At 39.6% G+C, this 20,925-nt stretch overlaps 1 protein-coding gene and 6 non-coding genes across 11 annotated transcripts in view; 1 reads left to right on the top strand and 6 right to left on the bottom strand.

Moving 5' to 3' along the window:
* b4galnt1.L (beta-1,4-N-acetyl-galactosaminyl transferase 1 L homeolog) overlaps positions 1–20,925 on the top strand; it is a 125,271-nt gene that overhangs the window by 16,550 nt on the left and 87,796 nt on the right. Inside the window, exon 1 of one of the 5 annotated variants that reach the window (XM_041580837.1) lies at positions 13,505–13,596. The exons of 3 other annotated variants lie outside the window; for them this stretch is intronic. The gene's annotated coding sequence lies outside the window, so the exon portion shown is untranslated. Of the gene's footprint in view, positions 1–13,504; positions 13,597–20,925 lie in introns of those variants that run through there. One more of the 5 variants, XM_041580839.1, reaches the window with a different exon arrangement.
* On the bottom strand, positions 16,418–16,488 carry trnag-ccc. The gene has a single exon. It is a non-coding gene; the product is annotated as a tRNA-Gly (tRNA).
* Positions 17,360–17,430, bottom strand: trnag-ccc. The gene has a single exon. It is a non-coding gene; the product is annotated as a tRNA-Gly (tRNA).
* Positions 17,819–17,889, bottom strand: trnag-ccc. Its single transcript has one exon. It is a non-coding gene; the product is annotated as a tRNA-Gly (tRNA).
* On the bottom strand, positions 18,290–18,360 carry trnag-ccc. Its single transcript has one exon. It is a non-coding gene; the product is annotated as a tRNA-Gly (tRNA).
* Positions 19,218–19,288, bottom strand: trnag-ccc. The gene has a single exon. It is a non-coding gene; the product is annotated as a tRNA-Gly (tRNA).
* trnag-ccc lies at positions 20,620–20,690 on the bottom strand. The gene has a single exon. It is a non-coding gene; the product is annotated as a tRNA-Gly (tRNA).

Genomic DNA, 20,925 nt, shown 5'->3' with positions numbered 1-20,925 from the left:
AGTGCATGGTTGCTAGGGTAATTTGAACCCTAGCAACCAGATTGCTGGAGAGCTGCTGAATAAAATGCCAAATAAACCAAAACCACAACTAATAAAAAATAAAAATCAATTACAAGTTGTCTCAGAATATCTACATCATACTAAACATTAATTTAAAAGGTGAATAACCCCTTTAAAGGGGATGTGCATTTCTAAAAAGCCTGGTTATAGGGCTAATCTTCCTGCAGGCTCCTAATTTACAGCTTTCTGTAATGCAATAAGTGAAAAAGGCAGTCCCCTCGTTCTATTCAGCAGGGAAAGCTCTACGTCAAACATGTTTTTTTTACAGAAGAGACAATACTTTTTAAAGGGGGTTATTGCTTAGAGCAGTACTAATTAACCATTCACTCCAGGAAGTGGTTTGATGAAGCTTTGCCAAGCATTTGTTCTTTCCAACCATCTAAGAAAACTTTTAGTAAGCTTTCCTTGTCCTTGTAGTTAAGAATTCCTAAAATGAAACTGCTGCCCACATTTGACCCTTCTCTTCCACATGACAGGAAATTCCCTCTTGCATATTTTTGCATTGGTTATTTAAAAGGATTTTTCACCGTTATATTAACTTTAAGTATGATGTAGAGAGTGAAATTCTGAGACAATTTGCAATTGGTCTTCATTTTTAATTATTTTTGTTTTTTTAATTAGTTAGCTTTTGGTTCAGCAGCTCGCCAGTTTGGAGTTTCAGCATGTGTCTTATTGCTAGGGTCCAGTTTACCCTAGCAACCAGGCAGTGGTTTGAATGAGAGACTGGTATATACAAAAGGAGTGGGGGTGAATAGAAAGATAAGTAATAACAAATAACAATAATAATAAAATTGTAGCCTTACAGATTAATCATTTTTTGACTGCTGGGGTCAGTGACCCCCATTTGAAGCTGGAAGGAGTCAGAAGAGTTAAGCAAATCATGAAAAAATTAAGGAAATAAAAAATGACCAATTGAAAAGTTGCTATGAACTGGCCATTCTATAAGATAATAAAGTTAACTGAAAGGTGAACTACCCCTTCAACATTTTCATTTTACACAATTTTTTTGCACGGTCTAATAACAGGCACAAACTGGCATGTTTTCCTCACCCCATCCCAGGCTGAGCACCCATAGACATAAGTCTTGTGTTCACTAATACAGCTATGCCTGTGTCACCTGTCCTGTTCTTACCTGGCCCTAAGCTTGCACTTTATTCAGACATGCAAGTTAGGGAATGCCAACCAGCATGAGGTACAGCAGCCCCAGGGGGTGTAACTACCCCATTTTATCTGTTACTGTTCATAATAATAAACACAAATATCATTGTGGCAGAATCACTTATAATTTACTGAGCATAAAGTAGTGTACATAAATACAGGAGCTCCTCAAGGATGTGTTCTCAGCCCGTTGTTGTACACATTGCTGACACATGACTGCATAGCTAGACACAGCTCGAACCACATCATCAAGTTCGCAGATGACACAACTGTGGTGGGGCTCATCAACCACAACGACGAGTCGGTGTACAGAGATGAGGTTCAGCAGCTAGCAGTCTGGTGCAGTGAGAACAACCTGTCACTGAATGTGGATAAAACGAAAGAGATGATCGTCGACTTCAGGAGAACTCTCCCTGCTCACACACCACTCAACATCAACGGCTCCACAGTAAAGAACACCAAATTCCTGGGAGTCCACATCTCTGATGACCTCACCTGGACCACCAACACCGCCTCCATTACCAAAAAGGCTCAGCAGCATCTTCACTTCCTAAGACGACTGAAACGGGCCAGTCTTCCACCTCCCACCCTCACAGTGTTCTACAGGGGCACCATAGAGAGCGTCCTGACGAGCTGCATCTCCATCTGGTACAGTAGTGCCAGCTCTGCTGACCGGAAAAGTCTACAGTGGACTCAGGGGAGCTCCGCCAATGAGGCGAGCTGAGCCGCTCGCCTCAGGCGGCAGCGCCAGACAGGATTCCAGGGGCGGCAAAAAGCCGCTCCTGCACCTTTAAGAGCCGAATTTCCGGTTTTTAAACCGGAAATTCGGCTGCGCTATTGCGAGAGAGCGCAATTGCGCTCTTCGCAATCGACAGGTAAGTCGGTGCGGGGGGCGGCATTGCAGGAGCCGCCTCAGGCGGCTCCTTCCCCAGAAACGGCGCTGAGTGGACTGTCAGAGCAGCTGGCAACATCATTGGAGTGGCTCTTCCATCACTGCAGGACATCTTCCACAAGCGCTGTGTAAGAAAGGCCTCCTGCATTGTACTGGACTCCACACACCCCTCACACGGACTGTTCACGCTGCTCCCATCCAGCAGGAACTCTTTCGCAGTATTAAAGCCCGAACAACCTGGCTGTGTGAAAGCTTTTTTCCGCAAGCTATCAGACTCCTCAACTCACTGCCTGTCCTCACTTTGTGAACTGTTAATTTATTTGCACAATTCTAAAGGTTTACACATGTATATATCCAATTTCTGCCAATATATTGCACATTTCATGTTTACATATTTATTGTGTATTTTTAAGTACCTTTTTGTGATATGTACTAGCTGGAGCCACGTTGTCTCGTCTCACGGTATATTCGTATACTGCTGAGATGACAATAAAGTTTAATTTGACTTTGATATATGTACAGTATATATGTATATATATATATATATATATATATATATATATATATATATATATATATATATATATATATATATACAGGACCGCCATCAGAAATCACAGGGCCCCATACAACAAAATTTCCTGGGCCCCCTGGGCTGCGCCCACCGCAAGCCCCACCTACAGGTCCACCCTCCCCACCCCACAGGTCCGCCCCCCACCACACAGTTAAAAAACAAAAACAATATTGGTGGCTAGGGTTCCCACATGTTAATAAAAATAAAAAGATATTGGTGGTCAGGGCCCCCCATAAAAAAACATTTGTGGCCAGGGCCCCCCATTAAAAAATATTGGTGGCTAGGACCCCACATTATAAGAAAATTGGTGGCCAGGGCCCGTTAAACGTCCATGCCTTCCCAAAGTCAGCAGCTCTCAGAAAAATGAGAGCTGCTGACTTTGGGAAAGGTTCCTGTGTGGAACCGAAACGTTGGATAAATAAACCTTTTCTTTTTTTTACACCTTTGTTTGCTTTTTGCCGAAAATCCTGTGAGTGCCATCATTTGTATCCTGTATATCTATCTATCTATCTATCTATCTATCTATCTATCTATCTATCTATCTATCTATCTATCTATCTATCTATCTATCTATCTATCTATCTATCTAATCTATCTAGCTATATATATTATTACTATTTTAAAAAGTGTGACTGGTCAGAAGTCAAAACCTATAATCAGTAGTATGGGAAAAACACATATCACTAATTAAAGAGTTCAATTTAAACCAAATTTAAGCAGCATCGTCATTATTCTCTGCTTTGTATACTTAGACTATGCAGCTGTAGAAATGATTGTTCAGCATGTCCTGTTTCTATTTTCTTATGCTTCACATATATTCCTATGTACCAAAGTGCCAGTACACTGGCATGTTTTTTTTGTCAAATTAGAGGAATATTTGTTTTGGGAAGATTAAAACAGTTTTGTAATTGGTTGGTACACGGCACCTTCACTGGATTGGTTACTATAGTAGTATGATTGTCCTTACGGGTGTATGGGATAAATGCCTTCTTCCCGTACTCAGGAGCATTCCATGTAGTTGGAGGAGCTTTGTAATCAATATAAGAACTGGCATTAAGTAATATTAAGCAAAGAAACCTCATTACTGACCATATTAAATTGTGCGTCAATATCCTGTGTTGTATTACACAAGCTTTTGTGCCTACTGTATCATTAAGCACATAAATAAATGACAATATCTAAAAGCTACGTCAAAAGGATTGTTCAGCTTCCAACACTTTTTTTTTCAGATAGTTCACCAGAAATACTTTTTTTTTAATTACTTTCTATTTCCGATAATTTTTCTAATATCCGTAACGTGTAAAGTTTCATTTTTTACCTTCTTATGTCTTTCTAAACTAGCAACTCTGGGAGGGGTGGGAGGTGTCGCTGACTCTGTAACTGTTCTAAATTTATAAATAAGTTAATACATTTCCTATCTTGTATTCATTAAGGGTCAGGGCACACAGATAGATTCGGGGAGATTAGTCTCCTCTTTTTCGGGGCGACTAATCTCCCCGAACTGCCTCCCCTGCCGTCCGGTCGGTTGTGATGGCACTTGGAGCGATTCGTTTTCCAAAGTCGCCTGACGAGGAAACTTTGGGCGACTTCGGAAAATGAATTGCTCCAAATGCCATTCCGCCAGCGATTTACATTTTAGCCGGCAGGAAGGCAGGAGAGGCAGTTTGGGGAGATTAGTCGCCCCGAAGAAGAGGAGATTTGTTGCCGGGCAACTAATCTCCCCAAATCTGCCTGTGTGCCCTGACCCTTAAAGGAGAAGGAAACCCAGTGGGCACAAAAACCCTCCCCCCCTCCCCTGTGTTGCTTCCCCTCCCTCCTCCTCCCTGGCCTACCTGTCCCGCTGGGCAAATGCCCCTAACTTGTTACTTACCCTTCTGCGCAGGTCCAGTCTACAGAGTTCACCGACGCTATCTTCTTCCAAGTGATCTTCTTACTGCTTTGACCGGCGCATGCGCAGTAGGAGCATTTCGCCTGCTCCTACTGCGCATGCGCCAAAACGCCGGTCAAAGCAGGAAGAAGATCACGTGGAAGAAGATGTCATCTGTGAAATCCGTGGACTGGACCTGCGCAGAAGGGTAAGTAACACGTTAGGGGCATTTGCCCAGCGGGACAGGTAGGCCAGGGGGGAGGAGGGAGGGGAAGCAACACAGGGGAGGGGGGGGAGGGTTTTTGTGCCCACTGGGTTTCCTTCTCCTTTAAGGGAGCTGTTAGATAGATATTGCACAGATGCTACTGAGAAATATATCAACTAATGTAGCAAATTGTAACAGTTCACAATCTACACTTGGATCACTCAGCTGCCAGATTGAAACACTAGAGACACAAACCTTTAACTTTATACTTCAATTTTGAAAAAATGTTAAAAAAAAAAGAAAACAGTTGACAAAAAGTCTCTGTTTCTGGTGTGCAATCTGAAAACGAATCTGCAAAAAATATGTGTAAGGTGAACAACCTCTTTAATATAAATAACAAGAGTCTTGTTAGCAACTCTTCAGTATTCAATGACAGCTAAACAGACTGATTTTATTATCTTTCTTTTCATTTATTGTGCAATGGAAATTACAGTGACTAAACAAATAAGCAGAGAGTGCTCATGGGATTCTGGACTTACTGCCATTAGCAGCATCTGCTCTTTACATAACTCCTTTGAATTTACATAAAAACCCTCCGTGTGCACCAATCAGAAGGTAACACATCACAAAGGCATTGGCATTATGGAGAGACAATCACACGAGAAGCTGTTTCTCAACACCTGCTCTCTTTAACCCCTACTCTGCCAACAAGGCGTGCTGCACTGATAAAATTATATTACAGTTCTGTGCATAGGAGCTACAGTCACAACTGCCTTAGGGGAGACAATTGAAGAATCAATAATACAATACATTAATAAATCCAGTGGTGAAACATAGATAGAACCATCCCTATTAGCCCCCTTGCTGCATGTAGCATGTCCTGTGTTTTATTCTACATTAGCAAGGCGCAAAAATAGCTCATTGTATTCCTATGCATTACTAGGCAAGTGTGTATCTACATTAATTCTATCCTTAAAATCAGTTGTGGATTAATAATAGCTTATTTGACCATTGGACAGATTTATTTGATATGGATGCAGGGACATCCAATTAGGATCCTGCTTGCCTCCCCCCAGAAATCAGTTATTACAATCTGAGAAGGCACAAACACTTTTTAGAAGAATTTAAAAATAGCTTTCATTTTCACTTTGCAGGAAATGGCTGATATACTTGATAGGGCTCCCTTATACGTGCATGATTTTAATTACGTTCCCCATGGATAAGAGAGACTCTTCCTTCTCTTCCAGCAATAGGTATAAAAGCAGGTGCCTGAGAGTGCACGCCTGCAGGGACATATGGCAGGAGTAATAATGGATCACTCTAATTAAAGTGGATCTCTCTCATATGTGTGTAATCTTCTTTCTACACCAAGTTATGAAAACATTAATGTAATTTAGTGAAAATGAATTCTGTTTGTGTTTATTCTATTTATATGAATCTGTTACGAATTATAGCATTTTCCCCCAAGATTACATTGCTTTACACAATATTACACAGATGTTCCAGGAGGAGAATGGACAATCAGGTATATGGGGCACTGCTACTTCATACAACCTGTGTGCCTTTAGATGGACAAAAAGTTTCCTTAGATGAATTAATGAGGATGGTTAAAGAATATAGTTGTTTAGTGCTGTTATGCAATGCTTACTTTCATAATATAATATACATTTCCTGCTTAATAGTATTTATATGTTGAGTAAAGCCTTTGTTATATAGTAGTTTTGCTACTGAAAGTGGAGGATACACTCCCACTCTTATATCAAAGGGGTGGTTCCCCGTAAACTTTTAGTATATTATAGAATGGCTAATTATAAGAGGCTTTTCAATTGGGCTTTTTTATTTTTTATAGTTTTTATTTTTTATAGTTTTCTGACTTTTTCCAGCTTTCAAACGGGGGGGGGGGGGGAGGGGGGTAATGATCATTGCTAGTTTTTATTACTCATCTTTCTATTCAGGCCCTCTCCTATTCATATTCCAGTCTCTTATTCAAATCGATGTATGGTTGCTAGGGTAATTTGGACCCTAGCAGCCAGATTGCTGAAATTGCAAACTGGAGAGCTGCTGAATAAAAAGATATATAACTAAAAAAATTAAAAATAAAAGGAAAACAATAATAAAAAAAATAACAAATAAGGAAAACCAATTGCAAATTTTCTCAGAATATAACTCTCTATATAAATTCTAAAAGTTAAAGGGTGAACAACCCATTTAAGGGGACAGCCTCTCACACATAGGAGCCACTCATTCCAGGTAGCTGCATAGGTTATTTATTTATTTAATTGAAAGCCAGCTTCATATGATGCATTTGCAATGCCCATCATGATTGTTTGTGCAAAGTGCCATGGAATATATGTGCCAAGTTTGCTCCAGTTCTTATCACCTATAGCAACCAATTAGCAGATAGCATTTCCTAATCCAACCATATGAAATGAGCACTAGACTCATTTACACTGTGTACACAGCCACACACACAGTGCACAATATTGTAGTTGTATAAGCGGAGCTGTCTGTCTGTTCATCACTGCTGTTACACTAGAATATTGTCATAAAGGCAAAGCACAGTAAAAGATGTATGGTATGGGATCCCTTATCTGGAAACCTGTAATCCAGAAATGTATGAATTACTGGAAGGCCATTTCCTATAGACTCCATATTAACCAAGTACTGTATGTAATCAAATTACTTTTGAAAAAAATGATTTCCTTTTTCTCTGTAATAATAAAACAGTACCTTGTACTTGATTATAACTAAGATATAATAAGTCCTTATTGGAGGCAATCCAATCCTATTGGGTTTATTTAATGTTTACATGATTTTTAGTAGACTTCATGTATGGAGATCCAAATAACAGAAAGACCCCTTATCCAAAAAAACCCAGATCACAAGCATTCTGGATAACTGGCCCCATACATGTATTACCATAGGTTTGATCAAAACATATATTGCTATACACTGTATATTATGTGCAATGTGACAGTGACAATGACAATACAACGCCATTCCTCACACTTTCATAAAGTTGCATTTGTTGATGCATCCTTTGTCCTGTCTCCTGTTTTAAATTTTACATAAGGGCATACAAGGAACCCTGGCTAGCTTCACGGTTCCCATAGAAACCTGCATCAACTCAACTGACAACATTTTCCACCCAAAGAATCCGGTGCACTGGCCATTTAGACGATGAGCACTGAAAGTTATGGCATATTGATTTAGGGAATGCTCAGTGTTATTGCATCCAATTCACGTTATCCTTTTGCTAGAGGTGTGTATGGTAAGTCACTCTACAATTTGGAGGTACCCTGGTCCTTACATTTAGCCAGAGACAAAAACATTTCTAGGCTAGGAGAGTCTACTAATGGCCCTATACAGCCCCCAGTCTGTGCTAAAGGTGGGCTGAGAGTATTAAACTAGATTGTTCACAATAGTAGGGTACAGACTCACCCGAACTCCCCTTCCAATATGCTCCGGAGGGACGAATGAAGTCTGAGTGTGCCCACGATCATTCAGGGCTCCTCAGCTGCAGCATACAATATATGATTTTTTATTCAACCATTCAAAAAATTAGGTCGCTGGAGTGCATAAGACACCTAACGCATTTCGGGAACACCCCTTAATAATAGGTTAAACGAGATGCCAGTGAGTTACCATTTTATACATTCAATAACAACGCCATCCATGGGACAAATTACAAAATACATATAAAACCTAGTATCATAAAACCAAATCAAAACAAACATTGAGCGACAGAGGGGACCCCCCAGAAAATGATCCGTAAAAGTAATTCATTATTGTGTATCAAAACCTGTTGAATTTGACCAAGAATCGAGAGAGGCAGAGATGAATGTTAAGTAGCAAATTCATAGGCATAGGTTAAAAAGTCTAGTATGAGGGACAGATAAATACAAATATAAATCAAATTATATATGCAACATCCCACCTAGAGTTTAGACCTGTGGGGGTACGTGTATTTAATATGAATATCCAGAAGGCTTCCTTGGAATTTAAAGTTCTTAAAAAATCGCCTCCTCTAACCAGGGTCACAACCTTTTCTATGATTTGCATTTTAAATCATCAGAGCCCCTGTTAAAATGTCTGCCCAATGGAGTTTCCTTTTCAATAGAGTAGATGTGTTCTCTATTACTACTCTTAAGAGAGTAGCAGCTGCAGCTGATTATTTGAGTATTACATATGAGTATTAAAAGCGAAAAAAATGCCCCCCAAAAAACTGACACCCCTTGTTGTAAATGTATCTAAACATCAGGGGTGCTTCGCCAATGAGGCAAGTTGAGGCTGTCGCCTCAAGCGGCAGCACCCCACTAGGTACCAGGGGCAGAAAAAATGCTGCTCCTGGTACTTTAAGAGCGAATTTCCGGGGGAGGGGGGGGCAGCAGCAACTGCTTCTGCCTCAGGCGGCGGAGGGGCCAGGATCGCCCCTGCTAAACATTACTCTGAAACCTAAACCTATGACCCTCAATCCCCTATTTCTAAATATGGTAAGCAGTGAGATTTTTTCTTTTGCCCACACTACTGGGCCCCCTACAAGACTCATTTTTTCTATAAAGAGCAAGTATCACTCCTATAAAGTTTGCCAGATTCTTCAGAAATCCACATTTTGCTCCATAAAACTGATCTATACTAATGAAATGCTTGAGAACAACTCTATATATTAATACTACTGAAAACCAGACTTCTGTATTGCCTAATGAGGCAGTTTGGTGGTCTTTAGGGATGTAGCGAACCGCCGATAATGTGTTCGCGAACGCCGTTCGCGAACACCGGCAAAAAATGCGAACAGTTCGCGAACAGTTCGCGAACTTCGAACATCCGAAAATCGTTCGATTCGAACGATCGGAGGATTTTAATCGTTCGATCGAACGATTTTCGTTCGAATCGAACGAAAATCGTTCGATTCTAGCGATCGAATGATCGAATGGTCGAACGATTTTGACGCGAACGCCTATTGGCGAACGTCGCGCGACGTTCGCGAACTTGCGGCGGACGCGAACAGCCGATGTTCGCGCGAACAAGTTCGCCGCCGAACAGTCCGCGACATCCCTAGTGGTCTTGCCTATTGTGCCCTACTCCCACACAAATGTTTTTGCAGTCCTCCCTAAATATTGGGGTGTATGCAGCAGGTCCTCATAGCTGTGCCTGACAGAAACTAAAAAGCTGTGTATTTAATTGCTGTTTAAAGAATATACAGAATTCAAGACAAAAGAAATATTTGCCAACCCTGTCCCATTGGACTTAATGTGAGAAGTTAATGTTACCAACGTATTCCTGTAATTGGGTACACTTCTGGATTTGTGGTCTCTAAAGGTGGTGATGTATTCCATCATACAGCATTTCAATTAGATTTCTTTGTGTTACAAACACACTGGTTCTTCATTTCAGGTTTCAGTTGCGGCCACAAACCTTTTAAAGCACACTATACACCTTAAAGCACCTTTGATAAAAATGAGTACAATTAACAGTGGCGTAACTAGAGTGCACCAGACCCCCCTGCAAAAAAACCTTCAGGGGGGGCCTAGAGCACTCTAAACCCCATCCTCCTACCCCCTGACCTGCCCACACCCCTCCCCAACTCCGCCCACACCCCTCCCCAACTCCGCCTACACCCTTCTCTAACTCCACCCACACAATCCCTGACACGTCCCGTCCGACTTGCGCCCTCTTCCTCGCTGGTAAAAGAGCAGCTGGGGAGGAGGAGGTTTTCTTATTAGCTATAGAGGAAGCAGACCCAACAGTCTAGGCCCCCCTGTTATTGCAGGGTCTGCTTCCTCTATAGTAATGCCACTGACAATTAACATGTCATGTTAATAAAGGAATTCTGTCTTTTCTTTTAATTGAAAAAAAAATCCATATTTAATAATGTTTTTGCCATTACAAAGAACTAATTTTAACATTTAAAACCCCTCTCTAAGCAGCAGCCTTTGAGCAGCTCATTATCAGAGGGCTTCTCAATGGACAGGTAATGTTTTATCAGCCATTCCTGTGCCCTGCAGTTAAAATGGTGAAATTATCTTGTTTAGTGCCTAAATAAGAAAACACACAAAAAGTTTTAAACATAAGAATAAGCATTAAACCGAAAAAATGTGTGGCAGTACTTCTGTCATGACAGGGGAGCTTGAATATAATAAGGCAAGCAATGAAGAAAGCAATCCAAAACCCAAGTGTTTTGCTCTGTACAGATTAGGATGACAAGCAGATTCATTGACATATACTGTCCTAGATATTTGCTTTCCAAATGGAGATTTCATCATCTTCCTATTTAAGTATTTTTTCTTCAGACAATTCTTCATCATCTTCATCTTCGATAGTCATAATGACAAGTTCCAGGTAATGATTATGATGAGGGGGTCTGTATCAGGATATGGTTCCAGCATTGGTAGGGGTTAACTTACCTACATTTCAGCAGCAGGAGGGGGCCTCTTATAAAATACTTTAACTGGTTCATTGCCTGAATCAACAGGTCCCCTGAAATAGTGAGAGTTTTAGTGATCTGTCTAGCTAGATTCACCTTTAAAATAAACATTTAGTATGTTATAGAATACCCAGTTCTAAGCAACTTTTCAATTGGTCTTCATTATTTATTTTTTATAGTTTGCTTCTGACTCTTTCTGACCCCACCTAAGAAAACCAAATTCTCTGTAAGGCTCCAAATGTATTGTTATTTCTAATATTTATTACTCATCTTTCTTGTAAGGTCCTCTCGCATTCCTATTCCAGTCAAATCAGTGCATGGTTTATAGGGCAATTTGGATCCTAGCAATCAGACTACTGAAATTGCAAACGGAAGAGCTGCTGAATAAAAAGCCAAATAACTCAAAAATGAATAATAGAAATCGGAAACCAATTGCAAATTGTCTCAGAATTGTCTCTACATCATAATAAAAGTTAACTCAAAGGTGAACAGCCCCTTTAAAGGGGACCTGTCACCCTAAGAAATAATTCCAAATTCGTATCTATTGTTATTGTAAAGCAAAATTAACTTTTCTTACAGTATATAAATTACTTAAATCTTTGTAGCCACATGCCTTGGAATTCACAACCACAGCAAGAAGGCAGCAGCCATTTTGTGGACACTGTAACTAAGATAAGCATTGCAACACCTTTAAAACCTTTAAAATCAGAATGGGAGACTTGATGCTCATGCCTACTAGCTACACAATTATAGACTGTGAGCAGGGAGGGGGGATGTGAAGATGAGCAGCGACATGTAGGAAATGCAAATGGTTAGTGAAAGTAATTGCCTGCCCCGCCTCTATGCCTAAGGCATAGAGGCGGGGCAGGCAATATATGACTGACAGCTGAAATCTTTAAATGCATTTAGAACAGGTATGGATGTTTTAATAAAAAACATCCATACTCATCTGGAGTATGCAGTGCAGTTTTGGACTCCAGTCCTTAAGAGGGATATAAATGAGCTGGAGAGAGTGCAGAGACGTGCAACTAAATTGGTTAGAGGGAGGGAAGACTTAAATTATGAGGGTAGACTGTCATGGTTGCGGTTGTTTTCTCTGGAAAAAAGGCGCTTGCGAGGGGACAGGATTACACTTTACAAGTACATTAGAGGACATTATAGACAAATGGCAGGGGACCTTTTTACCCATAAAGTGGATCACCGTACCAGAGGCCACCCCTTTAGACTAGAAGAAAAGAACTTTCATTTGAAGCAACGTAGGAGGTTCTTCACAGTCAGGACAGTGAGGTTGTGGAATGCACTGCCGGGTGATGTTGTGATGGCTGATTCAGTTAATGCCTTTAAGAATGGCTTGGATGATTTTTTGGACAGACATAATATCAAAGGCTATTGTGATACTAAACTCTATAGTTAGTATAGGTATGGGTATATAGAATTTATGTGAAAGTATGGAGGGGTGCGTGTATGAATGCTGGGTTTTCATTTGAAGGGGTTGGACTTGATGGACTTTGTCTTTTTTCAACCCAAATTAACTATGTAACTATGTAACTATGTTCAAATTTAAAAGGACTTTTTATTATACAGCTTTTTATGTAATTTCAAAGCAAGTACACTACTGATAAGGGCATATTTCTTTACTGTATTTAGTGATGAGTGGTTCTGCGCAGTTTTGCTTTGTGTAAAAATTTGCAAAACTGCTAAAAAGTTCACGAAATGCGTTAAAGTCTATGGGCGACTTTATTTCTCACTTGAATTGCATTAAAGTCAATGGGCGTTTTTTTTTTTACGTTTTTTCTCACTCCAAATGCATTGTCAGTTCGTGTTTTTTCTCACTCCAAATGTAAGTCAATGGGTGCTTATTTCAATTGCACTGAAGTGAATGGGCGTTTTGTCTTTCATTTTTCTCTGCAAAATTTTTTTCACGGCACATTTTTGTTCAAAAAAAATTCTTCTATAGTGAAATGCAGAATTTCACTGCAAATCCATGCAGGGAGAAAAAAATCGCTCATCACTACTGTGTATAGTTGAGACTCAGCAGAAAGCAGCAGATTCCATTATTTATCAGGGGATAAATATTTGATTTAGTCAATACAGATTAAGGCTTTGGGCCTGCATGGATCAGTTTAGTGATTTTATCCATCTGCCTCCAGTGATCTCCCTGCACCCATCAGTTTGGGCACTAATTTGGGCTTTGTACTGGCAACTGCTCAGCAGTTCATCCTACTTGTTTCCAAGGATGTTTTCTTCTTCTCGAGGACATTCTACTCGTTGCCACCAGGGGCAAGCGAGTTCAGCAGAACAAATGAGAAGGATGAGCTGCACCCAGAGAACAAGGGAAGGGGGCAGATGCTTGGGATAAAATCATGCTGCTCGTAAAGTCCATTACTGAATGACTGGATGATTATACGGGCAGAAGGTAAGGATGGCGGCAGGCTGCATTCACTCTGCTCTTCTGAATGGCCCGGTTCAAATATATTGCAATGCTCTTGTGTCCAAGCCCAAAGCTTAAAGATGATGTGCCTGTGAGACATGCCAGGTGGGCGGAGAAAGGATTATCTCTCAGGGATCTATTGTCTGCTACCTGCTAATCTTAGCTCTTTGCTGCCTCCACCATTTAACCCTTTGGCATGATATGGCATGTCCAATTAAGCAATTCTGTATGATGCATTAAATAAGGGGTTAATGGGGGCAACGTGACAGGGAACCTTGTAGTTGGCTCTGTGCTGTGTCTCTGCATGTAAAAATGTGGCAGCAGGATAAACTGCTTGGGGGCTGGGTAGGGAGCTAGCAATCGGCTTTCTGCATTGTGGTATATGATTGATCCATGTTTTATATCCTGTAGAATAACTCAATATACAGAATAAGAGGCTATACACATTTATTTAGGTGACAATTTTGCACAGCATTGGGCACAGCAAACTATAGCCTTTGAAACTCCTTTACTTCAATAGGTAGTGATCTGTTGCAGGTTCTTGTGTACGGATCATTGCTATAATAGCATGCACTCTGTCTGTTATACAATGCCCCTGATAAATTGTAACTAATATGGATAACTGTAACCAGGTCACACAGAAAACTACTTAATCATTGTTGCAGTGCCCATGTTGTCTCAAGGTCAGGTCTGGAGTCTCATGTTGGCAGGAGCTTAAATCTTTGCCATGTAACAACGTGTGGGGGACAGGGTCAAATATCAGAAAGTAATGCTGAGCAGTGGTAACCATATTTGTAATTTTGCCATGTGATGATCACTTGGGTGCAAAGTCTTGTCTCTAACCTACTTATGAGCTAAAGGGGACCTGATCCTAAAGATTTGTGTATCTTTATACACTACATATCTCTAAGAGACTCCTTTATAGTGATGAGCGAACCTGTCCCAATTTGCTTTGTCAAAAAGTTTGTGAAACTGCTGAACAATTCAAAACCAGTCAAAAATTTGCAAACCTTTTTTGTCGTGCGAAAACATTTTTTTTATTGAGCACCAATTTTGTAGCAAACTACATTAGAGTCTATGGTAGTTTTTTCATGGCACCTTGTTTCTCCTTTGGGGCATACCGATAAAAATTTGGAGGGCAAAACCACATGCATTGTTCACTCAGTATACTGCTACATACATGCCCTACATTGTTAGAGAGCCTCCCAGCCACTGTGCTACAACTGCGCTTTCAATAGAAAAAAGACTCCCATGTTGCCAATTTCTTAAAAATGTCTGTGCTTTTTGACATTACCTCTGGTCTACTGGTAATAGTATCAACTAATATACTATGTTGCTTACAAACACAACTAAGAATACATCTGACCACAGATAAAATATGGATGCTTTGTATTCGATACTAAAATGCATTAACCATGTATTTATGTGTATGTCCTTATACAGACAGTGGGACAACTCAGATCCCTTTGGTTGATGTGGAAGGAGAGTTAAAGGATAAAATAACGTATGTGTATGTTGCACATCTATTTTTTTTGTTACAAATCTTTTTCTTTCTCACATGTCATTTATTGTTTTGTCTTGCAACGTGAAATGAGCTGTGGGGCAGTTTCACAAAAATGTTCCCGGCCACCGATACACAATAGTTTGCGGCAATTCTATACATGCCAGAATTTTTCGCTCATCATTAATTATTTATTAACACAAGGTGTAGTGCACAGCTGAAACTGGTCCTTATAAATGTTGTTTTCCTTATAAATGTTGTTCACTATGGCATATGCATCAATACACTCTGCTCCATACTTGTCCCATGCACCAAACTGCTGGTTCCATACACTTTTCAGTATAGGGTACAATTTACAGGGCACACAGGTGCAAGGGGGCAATTAACATTGTTTTGTATTAATATCAGGGTACCTTTGCATGATGAGCCTGGACACAGCTGACTTTGCACATTACAGATCTCATGCTAATGCCTTTTTGGGCAGCTCAAGCATATCTTTGTTAATTAAAGGGTTCATTTGCACAGCAGATGCTGAACGTTCCACTGGATCACAGGCAAGGGAAAGGGGATTAACTGTGTGCTGAGCCACTTATGTTATTTTATTTTATGTTACAAATGTATATAACAAATCTGCTCAAATTTAAGGTTTTCTATGACAAGCGCAGGGCTGAAACAAACTGCTTACTGGGGAAGAGGGTAATAGGATAGTGCTGGATTTCAGAAAGTCCTGTGAGGGCAAGAAAGGAAAGAAACTTCTGTGTGAACAGTAACTTGGTTGCTTAATAGAACTCAACATAAACACTTCGGCATAACATGTCTGCAACAGGAACTTTTCATAGAGAGCATACACAGGAAGAGGAAGAAGATAATCACACAGCGTTACAGGTCAAACATGATCACATTGTGGAGCAACAATATAGACCCTCCCTGCATTAAGTAACATACACTTGATCAATCTCGGTCTGTTGTTTTCCAACAAAGTACAAGGCACTGTTTTATTACTACAGAGAAAAAGAAAAAATCTGTTTTTTTAAACTGAATTGATTGTCACAATGACATTTTGATTATGCTATGGGTTATTGTTATTTTTTAAAAGCCACCTGTTTTTGACCCAACTAGAATATACATGGAAATTGTGTGAGTTAGACTTTATCTGAGTTTTTTTCCACCAGCTTTGTTACACTATATAATTTTTATGGTAGAAGTATTACATGGATTTGGACGGCTCTGCCTATAGTCAACTGGTAGTTTTTTGACAGTTTCATTGTCACCCTAAAGAAGTGGCACAGTTTCAATCAAGTGTAATGCACCAGCCGGGACTTGAACCCGGGTCGCAAGAACGGGAATTTTGCATGATACCCCTACACCACTGGTGCATCTGTAAAGTGTCTCTGTTCTTCCAAGCTATGTAGCACAATATCAGTGGCCCTCTACTTTATTTCCTATTATTCCTGATACTCCCACTAGAAAACCTGCCTAGAACATTTTCTCTCTACCACTGTTTTTTTAAATTGATTGTCACAATGACATTTTGATTATGCTATGGGTTATTGTTATTTTTTAAAAGCCACCTGTTTTTGACCAACTACAATATACATGGAAATTGAGTGAGTTAGAGTTAATCGGAATTTTTTTCCACCAGCTTTGTTGCACTATATAATTTTTATGGTAGAAGTATTACATGGATTTGGATGGCTCTGCCTATAGTCAACTGGTAGTTTTTTGAGAGTTTTAGTGTCACCCTAAAGAAGTGGCACAGTTTCAATCAAGTGTAATGCACCAGCCGGGACTTGAAACCGGGTTGCAAGAATGGGAATCTTGCATGATACCCCTACACCACTGGTGTATCTGTAAAGGGTTTCTGTTCTTCCAAGCTATGTAGCACAATATCAGTGGCCCTCTACTTTAGTTCGTTTTATTCCTGATACTCCCACTACAAAACCTGCCTAGAACATTTTCTCTCCAGCACTGTTTTTTTAAACTGATTGTCAAAATGACATTTTGATTATGCTATGGGTTATTATTATTTTTTAAAAGCCACCTGTTTTTGACCCAACTAGAACATACATGGAAATTGTGTGAGTTAGACTTTATCTGAGTTTTTTTCCACCAGCTTTGTTGCACTATATAATTTCTATGGTAGAAGTATTACATGGATTTGGATGGCTCTGCCTATAGTCAACTGGTAGTTTTTTTGACAGGTTTAGTGTCACCCTAAAGAAGTGGCACAGTTTCAATCAAATTTAATGCACCAGCCGGGACATGAACCCGGGTCACAAGAATGGGAATCTTGCATGATACCCCTACACCACTGGTGCATCTGTAAAGTGTTTCTGTTCTTCCAAGCTATGTAGCACAATATCAGTGGCCCTCTACTTTAGTTCCTTTTATTCCTGATACTCCCACTAGAAAACCTGCCTAGAACATTTCCTCTCCAGCACTGTTTTTTTAAATTGATTGTCACAATGACATTTTGATTATGCTATGGGTTATTATTATTTTTTTTAAAAGCCACCTGTTTTTGACCAACTACAATATACATGGAAATTGAGTGAGTTAGAGTTAATCGGAATTTTTTCCACCAGCTTTGTTGCACTATATAATTTTTATGGTAGAAGTATTACATGGATTTGGATGGCTCTGCCTATAGTCAACTGGTAGTTTTTTGACACCCTAAAGAAGTGGCACAGTTTCAATCAAATTTAATGCACCAGCCGGGACTTGAACCCGGGTCGCAAGAATGGGAATCTTGCATGATACCCCTACACCACTGGTGCATCTGTAAAGGGTTTCTGTTCTTCCAAGCTATGTAACACAATATCAGTGGCCCTCTACTTTAGTTCGTTTTATTCCTGATACTCCCACTAGAAAACCTGCCTAGAACATTTTCTCTCCAGCACTGTTTTTTTAAATTGATTGTCAAAATGACATTTTGATTATGCTATGGGTTATTATTATTTTTTAAAAGCCACCTGTTTTTGACCCAACTAGAATATACATGGAAATTGTGTGAGTTAGACTTTATCTGAGTTTTTTTCCACCAGCTTTGTTACACTATATAATTTTTATGGTAGAAGTATTACATGGATTTGGATGGCTCTGCCTATAGTCAACTGGTAGTTTTTTGACAGTTTTATTGTCACCCTAAAGAAGTGGCACAGTTTCAATCAAGTGTAATGCACCAGCCGGGACTTGAACCCGGGTCGCAAGAATGGGAATCTTGCATGATACCCCTACACCACTGGTGCATCTGTAAAGTGTTTCTGTTCTTCCAAGCTATGTAGCACAATATCAGTGGCCCTCTACTTTAGTTCCTTTTATTCCTGATACTCCCACTAGAAAACCTGCCTAGAACATTTTCTCTCCAGCACTGTTTTTTTAAATTGATTGTCAAAATGACATTTTGATTATGCTATGGGTTATTATTATTTTTTAAAAGCCACCTGTTTTTGACCCAACTAGAATATACATGGAAATTGTGTGAGTTAGACTTTATCTGAGTTTTTTTCCACCAGCTTTGTTACACTATATAATTTTTATGGTAGAAGTATTACATGGATTTGGATGGCTCTGCTATAGTCAACTGGTAGTTTTTTTGACAGTTTTAGTGTCACCCTAAAGAAGTGGCACAGTTTCAATCAAATTTAATGCACCAGCCGGGACATGAACCCAGGTCGCAAGAATGGGAATTTTGCATGATACCCCTACACCACTGGTGCATCTGTAAAGTGTTTCTGTTCTTCCAAGCTATGTAGCACAATATCAGTGGCCCTCTACTTTAGTTCCTTTTATTCCTGATACTCCCACTAGAAAACCTGCCTAGAACATTTTCTCTCCAGCACTGTTTTTTTAAATTGATTGTCAAAATGACATTTTGATTATGCTATGGGTTATTATTTTTTTTAAAAGCCACCTGTTTTTGACCAACTACAATATACATGGAAATTGAGTGAGTTAGAGTAAATCGGAATTTTTTTCCACCAGCTTTGTTGCACTATATAATTTTTATGGTAGAAGTATTACATGGATTTGGATGGCTCTGCCTATAGTCAACTGGTAGTTTTTTGACAACCTAAAGAAGTGGCACAGATTCAATCAAATTTAATGCACCAGCCGGGACTTGAACCCGGGTCGCAAGAATGGGAATCTTGCATGATACCCCTACACCACTGGTGCATCTGTAAAGTTTGTCTGTTCCTCCAAGCTATGTAGCACAATATCAGTGGCCCTCTACTTTAGTTCGTTTTATTCCTGGTACTCCCACTAGAAAACCTGCCTAGAACATTTTCTCTCCAGCACTGTTTTTTTAAATTGATTGTCAAAATGACATTTTGATTATGCTATGGGTTATTATTATTTTTTTTTAAAGCCACCTGTTTTTGACCAACTACAATATACATGGAAATTGAGTGAGTTAGAGTTAATCGGAATTTTTTTCCACCAGCTTTGTTGCACTATATAATTTTTATGGTAGAAGTATTACATGGATTTGGATGGCTCTGCCTATAGTCAACTGGTAGTTTTTTGACATTTTATTGTCACCCTAAAGAAGTGGCACAGTTTCAATCAAGTGTAATGCATCAGCCGGAACTTGAACCCGGGTCGCAAAAATGGGAATTTTGCATGATACCCTTACACCACTGGTGCATCTGTAAAGTGCTTCTGTTCTTCCAAGCTATGTAGCACAATATCAGTGGCCCTCTACTTTAGTTCGTTTTATTCCTGATACTCCCACTACAAAACCTGCCTAGAACATTTTCTCTCCAGCACTGTTTTTTTAAACTGATTGTCAAAATGACATTTTGATTATGCTATGGGTTATTATTATTTTTTAAAAGCCACCTGTTTTTGACCCAACTAGAACATACATGGAAATTGTGTGAGTTAGACTTTATCTGAGTTTTTTTCCACCAGCTTTGTTGCACTATATAATTTCTATGGTAGAAGTATTACATGGATTTGGATGGCTCTGCCTATAGTCAACTGGTAGTTTTTTTGACAGGTTTAGTATCACCCTAAAGAAGTGGCACAGTTTCAATCAAATTTAATGCACCAGCTGGGACATGAACCCGGGTCACAAGAAAGGGAATCTTGCATGATACCCCTACACCACTGGTGCATCTGTAAAGTGTTTCTGTTCTTCCAAGCTATGTAGCACAATATCAGTGGCCCTCTACTTTAGTTCCTTTTATTCCTGATACTCCCACTAGAAAACCTGCCTAGAACATTTCCTCTCCAGCACTGTTTTTTTAAATTGATTGTCACAATGACATTTTGATTATGCTATGGGTTATTATTATTTTTTTTAAAAGCCACCTGTTTTTGACCAACTACAATATACATGGAAATTGAGTGAGTTAGAGTTAATCGGAATTTTTTCCACCAGCTTTGTTGCACTATATAATTTTTATGGTAGAAGTATTACATGGATTTGGATGGCTCTGCCTATAGTCAACTGGTAGTTTTTTGACACCCTAAAGAAGTGGCACAGTTTCAATCAAATTTAATGCACCAGCCGGGACTTGAACCCGGGTCGCAAGAATGGGAATCTTGCATGATACCCCTACACCACTGGTGCATCTGTAAAGGCTTTCTGTTCTTCCAAGCTATGTAACACAATATCAGTGGCCCTCTACTTTAGTTCGTTTTATTCCTGATACTCCCACTAGAAAACCTGCCTAGAACATTTTCTCTCCAGCACTGTTTTTTTAAATTTATTGTCAAAATGACATTTTGATTATGCTATGGGTTATTATTATTTTTTAAAAGCCACCTGTTTTTGACCCAACTAGAATATACATGGAAATTGTGTG

The sequence above is a fragment of the Xenopus laevis genome, chromosome 2L (genome assembly GCF_017654675.1).
Source record: "Xenopus laevis strain J_2021 chromosome 2L, Xenopus_laevis_v10.1, whole genome shotgun sequence".
Taxonomy (NCBI): Eukaryota; Metazoa; Chordata; class Amphibia; order Anura; family Pipidae; genus Xenopus; species Xenopus laevis.
The sequence above is the reverse complement of the archived record's forward strand: the minus strand, read 5'-3'. Positions and strand labels throughout refer to the sequence as shown.